Below are 20,607 nucleotides of genomic sequence, written 5' to 3' on the forward strand. Positions count from 1 at the left end.
ATTTCGGCAGAGGTTGAGCTTAAACACTGTGAACATGTCAAGTTCACATCTGTCTCTGGGCTGGGAAGCCAGTCCATGTTCAGCCAGGTGTCAAGCATGCCTTGAGTTTCACTTTCCACTACACCTTCTCAGGGTTCCCCGTGCATGAATGCAATTTCCTCGTTAAACAGGCAGTTTTGGGGCTCTTTCACCCTCCGGATTTTTCACTTGACTTACTTCACTCTTCACCAAACACGGACAGCAACGTTAGCTAATAGGGCTGCAGATATTTTCCATCATTTCTGGTGTCATGTTTTCTACTTTTACTGGAAATACTGCCTGCCAGTCATGGGTCTTTGTCTTCTACCTCAAATCAAGTCTTCCACACTGGCTGGCAGCTACTCTGCTGGTTTTTACAACAAAACCATGAAGCTGCTTCAAGGATTGTGTTGGGGTGGATCACATGAGCCTAGGCGAGAAGGCTGCAGACTCAGCTCTCCCCCAGCCCCCACAGAGTCACAAAGTTCTAACAGTTTTTCATGAATAAATGGTTCCAATGTGTTCATTTCCTTTCATCAATATCCAGGGCCTTGAATTGATTATGGAGGGTGACTTTGTCTTACCTATTTACTTTTGGGAAGAATATTTACTCGCAACAACATGCTGTATCAGGAGGTTACTTTTTTAATAGATTGCCTTATACAGGTACACATTTCCTAATGGCCTATTGAGTATAACTCTAATAATTAGATACAATTTAGTGTTTTCTATTACATTTTTATCTAGAGTCCCTTGAATATATTTTGTTTTTCACTACTAAGCAAAAAGTTTCTTTGAGTACCACCGGAGTGATTCTAATTTCTAATACCAATTAAATGACCTACTACTTGTTTAAGAATATTTTTGTTTTTCTATTAAACTCTTTTTCCTGTTATAAGATTATTACAGAGTTAGGCATCTACATGACCAGTTCAAAGCCTATTTGTGCTCTTCTGTACCACTTCTCTATGTGTCTGTGTTCTTATCCTTCCACTTGAACAACTAGTAGTAATGGGCTTTCACTTTGATACATTCCAGGGCTCCAGATAATAATGAATGTAATAGATATTGGCCATTTTATTACTGTCCCACAACTGAATACATTTCTTATTTCAATGGAATCCCCCTCTGTGTGAGTCCTGACAGGAAGCAAGATTGAACTCTATCTAATCTCTAAAAGCAAGACACCTGCATCAGTCCTGGGCTCAGCAGATTTCCCGTTTTCATCCAAGAACTTAAATCCAGAGGAGTGAAGCAAAGATGCAGAAAGGCTTAAAACATTATTTATTGCAGAGTTCAGTAATGAGGTATCCAATGGGAATGGAAAAAAAAAAATCACATGAACAAACTGATACAGTGCTACTTTTCTTGCTACCTACAATTTTTGCTTTATACCCATTTGTTGAGCCTAATGTTTTAAAATAACAATTCTGTGAAGCATCTTATATATTTTTCTAATGAAATTTAAGTTAGCCAGAGTTTGAAATAATGCAATAAGTAATTCTGAGTTATGCTCTATTGAACCATAGATGAGCCTGAGACAAAAGGAAAAAGCAGTAATACTGATAATGTAGTTATTTGATATTTTGTTCGCCATGAATGTTTACATTAGTTTATTTATTTACTTTTTTAAATGTCATCAGTCCCTAGCTGGTTTGGCTCAGTGGACAGAGTGTCAGCCTGTGGACTGAAGGGTCCCAGGTTTCAGTCCAGTCAAGGGCACATGCCCAGGTTGTGGGCTTGATCACCAGTGGGGGATGTGCAGAAGGTAGTCAATCAATGATTCTCTCTCATCACTGATGTTTCTATCTCTCCCTCTCTCTTCTCCTGTGAAATTAATAAATATATATTTTTAAACATTTCATTAGAATATTATTCATCTTGACTATTTGATATTTGTGGGGTTTTTTGGTGGCTCCTTAACAAGTGTGTTCACAGCAAGTGCTTTACTCATCTCACCCACGGCCCAGCCCTGGTTAAGCCTCCATTTCTCCAGTTTAGTTAATGGGCACAAACAACATTTGACTCCAGTGATTTTTAATTCTGTTCATAAAAGGCTGATTAACCTCTTTTCTGCCTCATGCCATCTTTCTCTTCTGGGATAATGTGCTCATTTTGGCCTTAGGTACATCTTGCTGACCAGGATGGATATAGGCCTGAATAAATTGACTTTAATTGGCTTTTATCAGATGTAAGAAAAAATATAATAATGTCTAGAATAAAACTGTTATCTATACTAATAAAAGGGTAATATGCAAATTTGTCAGGATGCCCTCACAGTAACAACCAAACACTAGGCTGCACGGGGTGACCAGGCCAGCAGGGGAGCTAGTGAGGGATGACCTAATAACTGAACAGCAGACTGTGGGGCAACCAACTCGGCAGGGGAAGGCAAGCAGGTGAGCAGTTAGGAGCTAGTGGGATCGGGCCTAAACCAGCAGTCGGACATCCCCCAAGGAGTTCCAGATTGGAGAGGGTACAGGCTGGGCTGAGGGGTTCCCACATTCCTATGCACAAATTTCATACCAGGACTCTAACCATGTTTTGAAAATATAAAACAAGTCTAATAATGCTTATTATTTAAAACTTCAGAAAACATTTTAGAAGAGGATTAACTTAAAATTACAAATTACATGTAAAGCTAATTATAAAAACATTCTTGCTTATTATGTTATTTATAGTTTTTAACATAGTCTCTTTTCTAGTAATCAACAGGAAATTCCTAGTTTTTTTTTTTTTTTTTAAGTATTACATGTGCCATTTTTTGGGGGGAAATTCAATTAATATATCATTTTTAAAAACTGATTTCTTTTTCCCCCCTTAAAGATAAAATATTATATCAAACACTAAATTACTTTCTGTCCTTATTCAATATCTACTTCTAGCATTTCAGAATCAAATTCTAAAGACATTAGTGTCTTTGGTGTTCAGATTATCTAGTAAGAAACTAGATCACATACATCATGGGGCCATATTTTCTTCCCTTCTTCCTCCTTCCTCCTTCTTCCTTCTTTCTCTTTCCTTCTTCCTCCTTCTCCTCCTCCTCTTCCTCCTTTTTTCCTTTTTCTCTGTCTCTTTCCCTCCATCCCTCCATTTGTGCTCTATAAAATACAAATGTAATTGATTCATCTTCTACTTATAGAAAGCTTACCTTTATTTATCCCTTAGTAACTTTGTCTATGTTGGCTAGATTGGGTTTGGAAGTATTATTATATTGCAGTGTATCCTTAAGTATAATATTTTTATTTTTTTAAAATGAATGATTTTTAAACAAAATTGGGTCTACATACAATGCACAAAACAATAAAACTGCTTAAGCAAAACACTGCCTATGTTGCATTTCTATATCATATTACTTAGTAAATACAACCACACACACACACACACACACACACACACACACACACACACACAACCCTATGCAGTTTTGTCTAAACATGATATTATTTCTAGCTTGTAAACTTGATATGTTTATGCCCTGACAGCTGAAGAATAGAGTCAGGGCATTGGTCAATGATCTCTTCCCTCTTTCTACAGGTAAAGCAAAAACCCCAGTCTCAATTCAATTACTCAGTTTTGACCACACTATTAGAAAAGGTTCTGACTTGGAATGTTTATAAAGTAGATCAACTTCTATGTTATTTTTAGGATACGAGTCTTTTTAAAAATGAAAATAGGTTTTCTAGGAGGCTTCTCAACACAATATCAGAGATAAATTCTATTCCCTAAACCATACACTATAGTGTACAACTATTATGGTAACAATTCTTCTTCAATTTCATAAAGAAGAATAATTAGAAGGACTTACCCAACAATACATTGTGATAAAGTTGTGTTATTATCAATAAAACAATAACTGCCAGTCCATGTGTTTAGTTCTTTCCATATAATAATTTTAATTCACTTCAACTTCCTGTGAGTAGGAGAATAACATACTATTGGAAGAAAAAGGAACCTAAGATTTAGTGGATTAGATACATTGCTGAATGTAATATAGCAAATAAAGGGACCAATGCTTGAATTTAAATTTAAATCCAAATGCAATGCTCTCACTATTACTCCTCCAATGGGGAGCAGCTATTATGTATATGCTCCTGTGGGACAGAGAGACTTAATGCTTACTGCTTAATTGGCAATAAAGAAAGCTTTCATTTCATGTCCTAATGAAATGTGACATATGCTCTTCAACTGTGTCTTTTTTAGAGTCAGAGAAATTTCATAATGAAAAAAAAAGTTCACATACAAAACTTAAAATTTCTGCCACTTGGTAGGTTTGGGGTTCCCTAAAATAGACTATCCTCCTTTAAACTAGGATAGAGTGTCACTGAATAAAGTCCTAATTAATATGTTATAGCCTAGTCGTTACCATTCATTCCCCTCTCTAAGAAAGTCCCAGGGGGACCTCTCCACCAAGAAGTACATGGTCTTCGAAACTAAGGAACCTTAGTGTGAAGTTGCAGGGATGATCATTTGGAATTCGTCTAATGCGGATAATTTGGGTTTTTAATTTAGCTAATCCTTGTCAGTTAAGCTCTCTCAGCAGCTAAGGGAAAGGGTAAGAGTGCTCTGAGAAGCTCTCTTTTTAAAAAAATGTACCTGGGTAACACTGGTGAATAACTGTATGTAAACTCAGGTGTATGATCTTATAGCAACATCCGTGTTCTCCATTGTGTGCTCGCTACCCAAAGCCGAGTCTCCTCCCCTCACCATGCATTTGACCCCTTTACCCTCTTCATCCGCCCCACACCCCGCCTCTCCTCTGGTCATCACTATACTGTTGTCTGCATCTAAGAGTTTTGAACAACCTTTTTATTCCACACAACTGTTACCCTGGCATAAACATTCCATAACAATTAAATAATTACTTATGTTATTAGTAATCACACATTTACTTATAACTTCTAATTAGTTTCTTAGTGCAATCATAAATATAACCTACTACAATCATAAATATAACTACTGCTTGCTCTCCCTTTTAATAAATGGGCTCAAACTCAGAGAGCATGATAGTTATAACATAATCTGAACATTATGATGCACATAATCAACATTCCAAATAATTGCTGTCGAGATTTTACCTCCTGGTCATCCTTCCTCATTTATATAATAGTCCTAGCCCTTAATGTATCATTCTTGGTGACTTTCAGATGAATACATTAGCTTCCGGCTTTTTCACTTCCACTGTAGTGATCTTTCTTTCTAATTTATCTTAATTTCAGATTTCACTTCTCTTCCCATCAAATTTTCTTACAGATGTTACTGTGTATTTTGTCTCCTCTACCCCACTTGATACTTTAAACTTGTCTGATCTCGATGGGACCTGAATTCCCAAAGCTCTGCTGCCCTGTCAAGGCCTCAGGGACTCAATGATGCTAAATTTCTTTAACTCACATTCATTCAACCCTTTATTTACAATACAATTCAACCTTTTCCCCTTGATTTCAAAATCCTACATAATCCTGGACCCACTTTCTTATTCAATATTGTCTTATTCACTATTCAGTTGTGCCACTGCTTCCAAAAATTCATTTCATTTTTCAAAAAAACTTAGTCTTTCCTAGCTTAGGAACTTAATACCTGACTTATTTATCCTGACTTGCTGACTTCTTCTTGTCATTCAGATTATAGCTTAAATGTCATCTTCCCAGAAAGGGCTTACCTGACTATTAAAACTGAAGTACCTATTCAGTCATTCTGTATGACATCAAATTACTTTAATTTTATGGTTAGCATAGACTTTTCTTGGTTTGTTGGTTAAGTATTGTCTAACTTTCTTAATAAGAATATGAAATAATTTTGTCTTGTGTGCCTCAAAATAGATTTGAATCTAAAACAGGGAAAATAATCAAAACTATTATTTATGATTATTTTCTCATGGCCATTTTTTCATTTCTAAGATAGGCAATAACCTTATGAGGTAGATACTATTAATTCAGCATTGAATGCATATACAGGGGTGGGCAAAAGTAGATTTACAGTTGTGAGTAAATGAAACACAGAGTTTATTCTTATATTATTATTTATGAATTATTGTATTATTTTTCATATAAACAACTGTAAACTTACTGTTGTTAATCTCTGTATACTGATCACTTACTATGTAATTGGCTTTAGGTATATGTTGCTGACAAAGACACAATACATGAAAACGAGCATTTATCATAGAAGTGGAAAAGAAGAATAAGTGAGTAATAACATAGTTTGTGTGCAATGCTTTATGATAAAGAGTAACAAGGCTACTTTGAAGAATATAGGAAGAAAAGTTAGTGAGTCTTTTAACTTCATTTTCCAGATGAGAAAACTGAGACAAAGAGAAGTACAAAAAATGTTATATATAGTAAAAAAAAAAATTCTAAAAGAGAGCAAAGTCAGAATTTAAATCATACTTGTTTGATTCCCTGATTTTTCCCTAATATAATTATATTATCTTTCTCTCTCTCCTCTCTCTCTTTCTCTCTCTCTCTCTATATATATAAACAAACTCCTGCCTATTTCAAAGGGTCTTGTGAGATTTAAATAAAGTAATGTATGAAAAATCAGTGTCTGAAACAGCTACACACACACACACACACACACACACACACACACACACACACACACATATATATATATATATATATATATATATATATATATATATATATATATATATATAATGTTCCAACCAACTAAGCCACCATTTTTTTTCATAAAGCTGTCTGTGAAAATATATATATTCAGGAGTTTGTTTCCTATAAACTTTATTTTCAATCCTCACCAGATGACATGTTTGTTTGTTTTTTTTGTGTGTGTGTATGTGTGTGTGTGTGTTTTAATTTTGATTTTATATAGAAGAAGAGAGAGTGAGAGATTGGTTACCTGCTGTATGTGCCTTGACTAGAATTGAACCTATAACTTAGATATGTGCCCTGACTTGAACTCAAACTCACAACTTTTTGTGTGTACAGAATAATGTTCCAACCAACTGAGCCACCTTTTATATGGGAGGACACATAATTGTTCAAAGTGATAAAATGCAAGGATGACAGAAACCCAATTTCTTTTGATTTTATATATATACATATCTATATGTGTGTTTGTATGTGTATGTCCATTTATCACACTATTTTTTATGATATTTAGGCTGTCTGTGAAAGTGAATATAATTTAGGCAAGAAGTTCAGTCTGCCTGTTAATTCATTAGTCTACTATTTAGGAATTTTATTCAAAAAGACTCGTCTTGTATGTTTTACCCTTGCATCCATATTTTCACCATATGCATGACTGGGCATCCTTCCAGACTCAGCCACCATCTCTCTGGGGTCAATATGAGGAGCTATTAATTTCATGCAGGAGGAGCTAAAAATATTTCTGTTTCCAGAGAGCTGGTAGCCATCACATATTTGTATTACCTGAGGCACGCCGCTCATCAAACAGGATACTAATGGAACTGAGCACCTCCAAACTTGTGGCTGTATGTATTTGCCATCTTTCCTCAGGAAAGCGTGGGTACATTTTTATTCTTAATGTAAGAAAAAAAAATCTCAAGGGAGGGGAAAAAACTATACTGGAATAGCAATGAAGAAGTAGTTGTTGTACATGACATTTTATTTCTGGATGGCTAGAAAGATCAATGTTCTTGCCTGCAGCTCATGAATTAATATCCTCAGCTATCAAGGAATGAGACATTGTGCACAGCAACTTGTTCTTCATTGCTAACTTCTTGTCATAAGTAAAGTGATAATAACACGGCTTCAGAAGAGGTGTCACCCTTGGGAAATAGCATTACTGTATCTTAAAGATCACTAATAACTGTATGAACTTGACATGTTTTCTGTATAAATGAGGCATTTTCTATCAGGCATATGGAAAACAGAGGTTCTGGATGATTCAGCCTTTAGGGGATGTCATTTTTATATCTCCAGAGATCATCAGAGTTTCATCCAAATTCTATGAGGACTGGACTGGAGTTCTTGAATATGGAATTCCACTATTACCTTACTCTGGTAAATAATTGGCTTATGCTTCTGATGAGTCATTTACAAAATGTCCATAGCAATATATTTAGTAGATATTAAAAGTATGTTCTGAGGACAAATCCATTAATTAGTGTATTTTTAAAAATAAATTTTATTGATTTTTTACAGAGAGGAAGAGAGAAGGATAGAGAGTTAGAAACATCGATGAGAGAGAATCATCAATCAACTGGGGCTGTGCCCATCACCAATGTACATGCCCTTGACCACAGGACCTTTCAGTCCACAGACTGATGCTCTATCCACTGAGCCAAACTGGTTTTGGTAATCACTGTATTTTTTTTAACTTGCAAATATTTATTAAATGTTTACTAAGGGCCAAAAATTATGTAAGACATGATATGTGTAAAAATAATTTCAAATAATTTTAGAGTTTAGCACATATGATACAATAAAAATATTTCTGTGTGAAAATTGTAATGAGAAAATACAAGTAACAAATTAGATAAAGCAGAGATTTTTCATTTCCAAAAGTAAAACCAGGTCCATAGAGCATAAAGTGGCAAAGGTGAGGATACACAATTCATAACTCAATCATATTAGAAGCCCAGAGTTTGTGAGATTTCAAATACAGGATGCTACTTTATGTACATGAATTTGTCTAAAATCCTTTCTGAGACCACGGTGATATAATACTTTAAAATGAAATGAGCCCACAAAGGCTAAATGAATGGGGTCAGTGGGTCAGTGAGTGGCATAAAAGGCTATTGAAAATTTCAATATTTTTGTTGAAGAAATCTTAAGAGAGTTGAAGAAAGCAAGTGGTGCAGTGACAGTTTTGACCAATGTCATAAAGGCGCCTCAGAGAAGGTGTTAGTCATAATTTATTTGAATATTATTATAATAATAGGAGGCTTTCTTATTAATGTCTTCTTAAATTCTCACAGTAGTCTTGTAAGGTGATTAGATTTGTGTCCACTTTAAAAAATGGGAAATCTCAGAATCTGAGATTTAATAAAAAGGAAAACTCAAAGATAAATGAATCATTTTTTACTGAGTTAACTTTTTCTTCATGCAATAAATGTTTATTGAGCATATTACCACTGTTCTACAGAGTGGGATGTTGTGGTAAGATAAATATGATTTCTTCTGTCTATAGGCTTATAGTTTTCTGACTTTAACTTAAATATTTATCATAATGCTGAGCAAAAAGAGAGAAGGGAAACCAACAAAATAAATTGATAACTGTCAATGTCTAGTAATATAAACATTTATAGTGTAAAATCCATACATATTCATATGGAAATAGGCTAAGTGATCTACACAGTGACCTCATTAAAAATTATTTCACTTATCTCAACTGACTGCCTTGCCGTGCAGTTACGTTAGAAATGAAGAAAACACTATGGCTAATATACAATAGATTTGTACCATTCCCAGTTTAGGTTAATAATAGATTAAATTATAACTTGGCACATATCATTATTTCCTTTTCTTGATCTAAATTTTGCATGTTTAATTAAATATGCATATCATTTATCCTTGAAACTGTCCTACTAGGGTTCAGTCAACAACAAATATAAGATGTGCTGTTTTAAATTTTATTGTTTTCCTAGTTGGCTGTATTAACTCATATTCCTACCTGCAATAAGTAAAAATTCATTTTTACCTATAATAACATTTTTATTATACTCCTCAATCTGAGCCATATTAATATTTTTGTCTACTATTTATAGTTCAGTCTTCTTCATTGTTCCCAAAGACTTTCTAAGTTCTCTGTGCTGTTGCTGCTTATTAATCCTAGTGTCCCAAATTGAAAAGGTCAACCCTTGTAGTTTTTAATCACTGATAAATTTCAGATACTTATCTCATAGATCTTCATTACCCATATTTCATTCTTATTGCTTGTTTATTGTTCCCCAGTTTTTTTTCCAGACTACATTGGGTAAATAATTTATTACTTTGATTTGTACTTTATTCTACAGAATACTACAAAAATAAGCAGTATTTTTGAAAATATCTGTCCCCTCTGTTGTCTCTTATCCAAAGCTTACATTATCTTTTATCACCACCATCAAAAGATTGCTGAACACGTAGTTAAAAATATTTTTGAAGGCCCTGGCTGGATAGCTCAGTTGGTTAGAGCATCATTCTGATATATCAAGGTTGTGGGTTGGTCCCCAGTTAGTGCACATACAGGAATCAACCAATGAATGCATAAATCTCTCTCTCTCTCTCTCTCTCTCTCTCTCTCTCTCTCTCTCTCTCTCTCTCTCTCTCTCTTCTCTCTCTCTCTCTCTCTCCCTCTCTCTCTCTTTCTCTCTCTCTCACTCTCTCATCTCTAAAGAATAAAAAAGAGAAAATAATTTAAAATATTTATGTGAAGGTCCTAACAAACAACTACAATATTTTGCATGATTGACACTAAACCAGAAAAAATGCAATAGGCTTCTGTCAATTATAGGCCTATCCAGTAGCACTTGTTTTATTGTCTTTTATTGCTTATCATTGTTCAGGTGACAGTAAGTTAGATTTCATCTTTACTATATTATAACTCTCTCCAAAGATATAGAAAATGTGTGGGTGGAAAGTATGAAATATAAATCAAGAGACATGAAACTGCATACCAAATCTGAAATTTCCTTTAAAAAAAGAAAATTAATGATGGATCTTTAGAGCAATAAAGAAATTTTCACATAAATGTTTCAAAATTCTATGTTCAGCATTTTTAGGTGTACAGCTTGTTGCATGGAAAATGGAGCCACACCATCTCACAACGCAGAACCCTTCCTATTCTAAATGTATATTTCCTTTGCTCCTTGGTACTGATTTCATTTTTATACTATGAACTGGCTAATAAAATCCTTCCTGGGGGCACATATAAAGAAATTCTCATTTTGAAATAATAATATTTTACAAAGTATTTATATATACTCACCAAGAATGAGTAGGAGAGTGTTTTTGCTGAATTTTAGCTTTCACATAAACACAGAATGAATATTACCAGTCACCATATTCTTATGTATAAACTTAAAAAAGACTGTCGAATGAAATAAGGCAAAAACTGATGCATTAACAATGTTATTGAAACCTCACAGTCTGTTTTGCCACTCACCAAGATATAGTCATATAAGGCATTAAACTAAATAAATTTGTTTACATTTTAAGCCAGTGCTATAAGTCAGGGCCATTTTTGACATTTTGGGCCAGATAATTCTTTGTTGGGATAGAGGGTCATTGTCCTCTGCATTGTAGGATATTTGGCAGTCTAAACCTCCTGGTTTCAGCCCTGTTAGATGCTAATAGCAATCGCCAACCTCCAACCAACCATGATGATAAAAAATGTCTAAGACACTTCACCTCTATCCTGAGTTGGTGTAGGGGGAGGGCAGGGAGAGCATTATTGCCCCCAGTTGAGAAACATTATCATAAGTTATGTAACATTATTATGTAATATTATACATGATATCCAGGTACTTTTAGATTTTTAAATTACTTTAAGAGAGCACATTAGTCTTTTATCCACCTCTAGATAATTTGAATATATCAATTATGAAAACACTACACCTCATATTAACTACCAGAGTTAGAGACAAATATGTTTGCAATAGATAGCATAAATCATGGAGTTTTTAATTTTTTTAAATTGATATGAGAGAGAAAGAGCGAGATCATCAATCATTGATTAGTTGCCTCTTGCATGTGCCCTGATTGGGGATGGAACTGCAATTTGGCAACCTAGGTATGTGCCCCGACTGGGAATTGAACCCACCACCTTCTTTTGTATTGGATAATCTTATTTTCTGAATAATCAGAACACATTTTATAAAGTATTTTTAAAATGTGAATTTCTTTATGTAAAAGTGCCTGAAAAGATTTAAATGTCTGTTATAAAAAGTCACCTTTATTAAAAATATAGCATGTGAAATCACAGCCATTTAGAAAACCCTAAATATATATTATCCTGCAAATTGTGGGAAGCTGGTATCTCTTTTCTAGGTGGTCAATTCTCATTTGTTAAAAAATATTATAGTTCATCTCAGGTGAAGACAAAATATATATTTAACAAAAGAATATTATTAATTGAACACAAAATATATATTTAACAAAAGAATATTATTAGTTATCCTAATAAAGCTTTATTGTTAGCCATGAACCATTCTCATGAAAGGAAGAAATTAAAATGTTAAGAAAAAGTACCCAAAACAAGGAATTAAGGAAACAGGATATCTGTGTGTCCTTCTGATACCACTTATAAAATTGGGTAACAGGCTCATTAAAAGATTTTCTTCAGGAAAATTTAGCTTGGTTTGACTTGTTATTTACTATTGATTAGTGGCCATATACTATGCAGTTATAGATATTTTTTTGTCTGGTTAACATTCAAATAACTTGTGTAGAACTAAACATAATCCAATGGTACTGATTATATTTCCCTTAAGTTATCAAGAGCTTCTTAATCTAACCTAGTGATGGTCTTTCAACATTCTTTTTTGGGTAACTAAATATATTCTTTAAAGTTTTTGCCATTCTTTAGTTTAATTTTGAATATTATACTTTTTTCAATAGTTACCTTTGTCATAAGATTCTTAGAATGTTTCAAAGATATAGATACCACTACTGATAGATTCCTGAAAACTGGGTTGATGCTAGATTAATCTTAGTTGTAAATGATATTTTTGGAGAAAGCACTAAAAGACTATTTCTATAAAAGTATTTGGTTCCTGAGAGTAATGTGGGTCAATTAATATTGATTTGGATAGGAAAGGGAGAGAATGTGACAGAAATGAGAAGAGCAGAGACTAGAGTTTATGCCACATTTTTTACATGAATACAATGGGAAGAAATTACTTGTAAGTGTGGGAAGGAAAAAAACATACTTAGAATATTTATTTCCACCTGTCATTTTTGAGACTATTTTACTTCAGAGAAAATATTGGTGTATTCAGTTTAAGATTTATTTTAAGGAGGTATTTTTGACTTATATTTCTGAAAAACATGTATTTCTCAACCAGTATTAAATAGAAACCAAGTTAAGCATTTTAATACATAACAATTTAGGTCTATTAGAAGAATGAACTCCTGGGGAGGGGGAGAGCAAGAATAAACAGTTATCCAGTTGAAAAATTCTCTTTCACAACAGAGTCTGCATAATTTAGGGATCTTATAATGGCTTAATAAAGATTTTTAAAATCACCTCTGAGCTTAGAAATTCAAACCTTATACTTTATATTTGGAAACCCATTAATGAATAAAAGAGCCATTTATGTTTATTTTGTTAGTCGTATTTATTAAATGGCTTATATTCAACTAACTAATTCAGCCTCTGGAAGGAGTATGAATGAGTGGAAGTTGATTTAGAAATGAGAAAGTCATATTCTCCTATAGCCATAGACCTTTGCATTAAACCTGTTTCTCTAGGCAGGTTCCTGAGTAAACTGGCAGAGTTCCCTACATGTCTCCAAACTTGAGGCCTGGAGCAATAGGCACGGAGCACATCGTAGCATCACTGAAGTCAACCTTTGACTCAGATTCTCCACTTGTCTCGTTATGGCTCAAAACAATGCTGAAATGCTTTTGTGTGCATTGCTCTTTCTTCCTTGTGTGGTAAGACTTTCCCTGCTGGACTGCCAGACATGAGCTATGCCTAGAGTGTACCAGAATTCCGTGTGTGGTGCAGGCATTGCCACCTTTTCTATCAATACTGTTCCCATTCAGGCCAGTGTTCTCATTCCTAGGTGTCTTCCACTTTGAAGGAGGAACAGAACACTCTCAGAGCTAGACAGTTTAGGCACAGTTAGTGATGGCCAGGATAGACTTATGAGATCTACTGGAACCATGCCAAAGGTTCAGGGCTTTTGAAGACACCAAAACCATTACATATTAATGCTCTACTTAGAAATTATAGTGAGTATTTGTGCTTAAAAAATTTAAGGACCTATTGGGTCGGCAACTAAGTAATTGCGGATTTTTTAAAGAAAATCAAAGACAATTTTTTCATGGAACTAAATAACTTTATTCTGTAATGTATTGCCCATTTTGATCAATGACCTTTTGCCATCTTTCAGGCAGCATCATAATCCCACGTTCAAAAAACTTCTGGTTTTTATTAGCAAAAAACTGAATCAGGTACGATTTGACATCATCATCATTATTGAAATTTTTACCATTCAAGGAGTTTTGTAAAGATCGAAACAAAAAGTAATCAGATGGTGCAAGGTCAGGACTATATGGTGGATGTGGCAAAACATCCCAACCAAGCTCCATTAATTTTTGCCGAGTGACCAAAGATGTGTGTGGCCTTGCATTGTCATGATGGAATACAACACCTTTTCGATTTGTCAATTCGGGCCGCTTTTCTTCAACTGCATTGTTTAATTTCTTTAGTTGTTCAATGTAGACATCAGAATTGATCGTTCGGTTGGGTGGTAAGAGTTCAAAGTAGACAATTCCTTTGTAATCCCACCAAACTGATAACAAAACCTTCTTTTGATGAATATCAGCTTTTGATGTTGTTTGAGTTGGTTCACCTGGCCTGCTCCACGATCTTTTCCACTTGATATTGTTGTAAACAACCCATTTTTCATCGCCAGTTATCAGTCGTTTTAAAAATGGATCATTTTCATTATGTTTCTTTAGCAAATCGCAGCTGCTAATGCATTGCGTTAACTGTGATTCTTTAATTTCGTGAGGAACCCATGTATCGAGTTTTAAAACATAGCCAAGTTGTTTTAAGTGATTTTCAATGCATGTATGTGATACATGAAGCTTCTCTGCAATCTCACGTGTTGTACTGTGACAGTCTGAATTGATTATTGCTTTGATTAGGGCGTCATCAACTTCAACTGGACGACCAGAGCGTTTTTCATCTTTGAGTGAAAAATCACCAGAACGAAATTTGGCAAACCAATTTTGACACTGCCGTTCTTTTAAGGCTTCGTCACCATAAACAGCACATAACTTTTTATGAGCTTGCGATGCGTTTTCCCTTTGCGGAAATAAAAAAGCAAAATATGACGAAAATGTTCCTTTTGATTTTCCATTTTTCAATGAACGCCAAACGAAAACTACAAAACAGATCAAAAAACTTTTTTTACTGATTAACAGCTGAATAGCCAACTATCAATAACAAAATGTGTTTTACATTTGTACTACGTCTGCAAACCTAAAAATTCAACTGAAGCCATATATGTGTGAAACCCGCAATTACTTAGCTGCCGACCCAATAGATGTATTTTTAATGTTGATAAGCTCAGAGATGCTATAAATGGTGGTTTTTCTAAGCAAAAACCAATTGCACTGGATTCTGAAACTAGATGATAGTGAAATATCACAGTATGGTAGCTACTGCTGTTTAATGTGGTGTAGTGCCATTTAGATCTCAATAAATTAAGTCCATCCCCTACTCTCTCTATCATAAATAAACAAGAAATTAGAAAAAAGTATCATAGACTTAAGTCCTTTTCTAACAAAACCACTGTTAATTTAAATCACCACATAGTAGTGTAGACAGAAATAAATTCTGTAAAGAACCCTCTATCCATGGAACAATGGACACAGAGAAGCAGCTGAGCAGGACTCTGAAGAGCACAGGCTACAGAGCAGACAGCCTGGATTCTGGCTTGCTAGGGTGTACCTTGCACTAGTCATTGACTCTCTGCTTCAGTGATGCCATCTACAAAGCGGCAATGATGATAACACACACACAGAGTGGTTGTGAGATTTAAGTTAGTGAACGCATGCAAAGTATTTAGAACAATGTATGGCACAAAGTAATTCCGTTTGGAATGTTTGATATCATTATTATTGTCATCACGCATTTCGGTTTGCATATTAAGGGGTGCTGTATTTCCTTATAAGTACCTCACTTAGCTCTCTTTCTTTCTTTTCTTTTTTTCTCTCTTTCTTGTCTGCCTTTCCCTCTGGTCTTCCCTCCTTCTCCCTCCCACTTTCATTTTATGGCAGAGACTGCAAGTTTTCCTCCAGTACCCACTCTACCATTCTTCCTTCTAGTAATATAACGTCTCCCTCACCTAACCAAGCGTTGTCAGGGAACAAGCTAGTGACTGCTTTTTCAGACGCCCTTGCCATACATAATGTCTGAAACACTGAGGTCACTTTTACTTTAGGGTTCACCCCCCTCTCTTCCTGGGCTGGAGTGTAAATAGGGTTCTGGTGATCTAGCTTCCGCCATGCAAATAAAAGCAATACTAGGAGACTACAGAGAAGTGAGACAGAGGGAAACTGATTCCCCAGATGATTTTGTGAATCCCAGCCATCTACTGACCTGCGATTTACTCATCTACATTTTGTCTGTGACACAAGGAGACCAGACTTCTATTTTATTTGAGAGACTAAATTTTGGAACTTTTCTTTCACAGCAACTAGCCTATCCCCTGATAGAGCAAGTCATCTCTCTCTGTCTCCAATTTCCCAGTAATAGATTCAAGATAATTATGTGCAAAGCTGTCATAAAAAGGAAATGCATAAGAGAAGTGTTTAATATAGAAAATGATATGTTAATGATATGTTACCGTTCTTTTCTGAATATAGGACCATTCATAGTGTCCTTTCATTATTTATTTGACTCTCTCCATATATAAAAGATTTGCATATTTGCTTTTTATTCTTCAGGCAAAAAAAAAATTCAGTCTTCTAAATCTAATCTTCAAAAATACGATACATAAAATTGTCAGCTATACCATATTTAAGGTACTGTAAGCATTTGAAAGATGATTTTTGAAATGACTTTTGAAAAAAATGTTGTTTGGTCAAATCAAACACAGTGTTTATAAACACTTTGCCCCAACCCCATCCATTTTGAAATTTGCAGTTGTCATCAATATATTAAGGTCTAGAAAATGCCCATAAAAATAAATCTATATTACTATCTTATACATTATGTGACAAACATAATGCTTAACCTATGAACACATTTTCCTTTTGTAACACAAATTCATGTCACACAGTACAGTATTATTAGGAACAGTTTAAGAAATAATTATCTAATCTAATGGACATTTGTAAATGTGTGGAAACATTTCATTGTTCTGATTATCATAATGATTGAGTAATTGCAATGATATTTAGTGAGTCTGAATCAAGTATCAATATTGTAAGAGGGACACATTTCTATACAAAGCTCTCCTATCCCTGAAGACCAATATTGTGTCCATTGGGAAATACTGATTTCTAGTCCACTTTTTTTTTGGGGGGGGTTTGTGGACAATGTATGTATATTATTAATAAATACACATGTATTGGGTCTCAATATTAAATCCAGATCTGGTACTTCCTTTGAGGGGAAATTTTCTGATTTAGATTTTGTGATGTTAAGTAACCATGAGCAAATTCAAGGATTCCTCCTGACATTTTACAAATTTAGGGTAACTTTTTCCATTAGGATTTTTTCCTGGTATTTATTATAACATTAAGCAGGTCTGATGTTAAATAAAGGAAGAAATAAAGCTAGAGGAAGCAGAAAACCTCAAATGTTGTTCTATGGCTTGCTCACTGCTTGAGATGTTTCAAGGGAAAATGATTCTGAATGTTCAGACATCTGTATATTCTCTTTGTTTTGAAACTCTAGCTGAGTTCAGATGCTTCAGTTTATCTAAGTACTAACAGTCTTTATAATTCATGGTACAATAAACATAAAATAATTCAGCTTTTGTGATCATCAAGATTGACGGTTAGAAAGTCTATAGGCCCAAATGTTCAGCATTTAGGAAGATGATGAAGTGCTCATAGTATTGAGAAGCTGCAAATGCATGATAAATTCCTGTAATCTCTCAGCACTGAGTGAAGGTGGCATTAGAAAACCGTCTCTTACTGCTCCTATTGCCCCTAGTGTTCACTGGGCTTATGCTACCTCGTTTTTCAGGCTTCAGCTCAGTGTGCTGTTGAGAAGATCTTCCATAAACACAGTCCCATCCTCCACACACTTTCCATGTCCTATTTCATTCCTTCCTATTTCATTTCTTCCTCGTAGCAAGTACACCTATCTATAACATGACCGATTAAAGTATTACCTACATTATGCTTTTGTCATTGCCTCCTGTGCTAGTATAATGTGATAAGATAGCTCAAGTGAAAGCTGTATTGCTCATAGCCTTCCCACCAAAGGGAACAGTTTCTCTTCAGTACATTTTTTGGAATGAATAAATATCTCACATGATAACTCTACTTGCAATATTAAATATGACACGTTTCTTTATAAGTTGATCTGAAGGTTATGGGTTATTGTTAATCCGATTTTCTTATAATATTAAACTTCATACAATTTTGGTGAAATCACCTCTTTGTGATTTTGTTTTTTAGGGACTTTGCTTCTGAAAGAATTCTATGCAAATATTTTAATATCTATGATGCCACATCCAAAGATTCTCAGTCCTCACTCTTTGTTCTTGTAATGCTCCTTCATCTTCTATAAATTTCACCTATTTCTGGGAAGGAAAGGATTCAAGTAGCGGGGGAAGAAAAATATGCTCAGTGTAGCTGTAACAATTTTCACCAACCAGAAGTAATGTCTAATAGTAAAATAATTGTCCATAATATTCCTAATTTGCCAACAAAATTAAAATCTGTGTACATTTTATTTTAAAAAAGGAATAAAATGCTTCAAATATTTGCTTCTAAATGTTATTTGTATAATGCAACTATAGACACTGATATTAACATTTACATATAAATAGTTTTATAAATACTATGAAGTCAAATGACTTTATAATAATTCTTTAGATGCAATGACTTTCCCATTTTGACTCATAGACAAAAAGAAATGACTTCTCTAATGAAACCTCATAGATCCTTCACCTTCTATAATGTTATGTATGCCTGTAAGCTTGGTTCACCCCATTACCCTCCTCTTTATAACATAAAACCAACTGACAAGTTAAAGGAATAATGCTCCCATAAAATGTCCCGAAACCCTGCTTACCATTATTAATAGCAAATGATTCCTTTTGAAATAAAACAGGATGTCAGGCTATTATTGGCTATTCTTAAGTCTTTTCAGTACTCTTCTAGAAAGATGGTTTTCCATGGCAGGCTATTAATTGAATGGCTTAAATTTTTCCCCTTTCATAAAACGTATCAGAGAAAATTTTGATGAGCTCTATATCCTCTAAAATTATGAATTAGTGACGCTTTTACACTGCTATCATTTATAAATCACAATTTCAGGTAATGAGGCTGTATCATAATTTTAAGCAAGGATTAAACATTAGTAATGAGTCCTATAAAGTAGCTAAAACATTAATGGAGATGAGCTCTGTTCTTTTGACCTAGGGCCTCAAGCCATTCCAAAGTCAAAATGCTAATCAGTTCTTTCTTGAGTTGTATGAATGGAAATATTTTATTATGCAAAGTAGAAAGTTGGAAATGTTTCACTTGCTGTAGTGCTTAACTCTCTAATGAGGTCCTATTTGGCCCTAAAGTAACAATCCTCAAAAGAAGATTCAAATTTGTGAATGTTGACAGGTGCATGCCACTTAGCCTAGATCCATCTAGATCCGCCTGCAACTCTTGGTAAACTTTGTTTTCAGTGTCCTCACACTGACCATGTTCCCATTTCATTGGAGTGGATGGGGTTCAAATTTGTCGTACATTATATGATAAACTATAATTCAAATACTTAGGTGAAGACACTCCAGCTCTCCTCAGGCGTAGAAGTAACTGTGTAATTGGATATGTGTGAAAAAAAAAAATACAACTATGTCACTAATTGCTCCATTCTTAGAAGTTTGTTATTTTATCCAAAACTACAACCCTACTTTTGCTTCCTCCTTAAATGTCTGTCATTAAGGGGGGAAATAAATGTGCACAGTTTCACTTTTAATTCTTTCATTCATAGAGCCTAATGACAGATCAAAAAATATTACATAAAAAATGAAGCTTTAACTATGATTAAGAGAACCGAGAAGGGAATTTGCTACATCTACCTTTTCTTATTATGGCCATTTATTCTCATGTCCTGTTTCTTCAAAATCTGTCATTATGTTGGATGAATGCCTTTAAATGACACACAAGAACTATTATAAAACTGACAGCATTGGCATAAATAAATCCTGTTTCACAAAATGAAGCTATTAAAGGATGCTGGAAAATATCATTCCACTAAATAGGAGTGCATAATACATTATAGGCAAGTTTATAAAACTGCAATGTGTATACTAAGCCTAAGTGTATATAGATTTATTCAGTTTGGAAAACTGAAATATTAATATAATTTTCATTCGGCAATATATTTATTCTTTGTCTTCACGTGTCTATTAGTAAGTCATTTGTTTTGAATTTCTAAGTTGGATATGTTAAACATTGAAATAAAATTTTAGGAAAAGCAGTAGAAATGGAAGGAGTCAGTTATTTAAATCGTCTATTAAAATTTAATATTGCTTAAATGATTTATTTGAACCGATATTAGGTTTGCAGGGGTCTGAATAGACCTATAATGAGGAATTTAAGCAGCATAAAAAAATCTCTCTTCTGTTGTAAAATAGATCTTAATACACAAGAGGTCAGTGGTGGAGGAATTGAGCTTCTGCCAATAACCCTATGCTTCACTGCTTTACAAATAAGGAAAGCATGGTGGCAAAGTGTTTATATGGAGAGATTCCATGGTGGTTTCAAAAGG

This window comes from Pipistrellus hanaki, assembly GCF_964339955.1.
Source record: "Pipistrellus hanaki genome assembly, chromosome: 3".
NCBI lineage: Eukaryota > Metazoa > Chordata > Mammalia > Chiroptera > Vespertilionidae > Pipistrellus > Pipistrellus hanaki.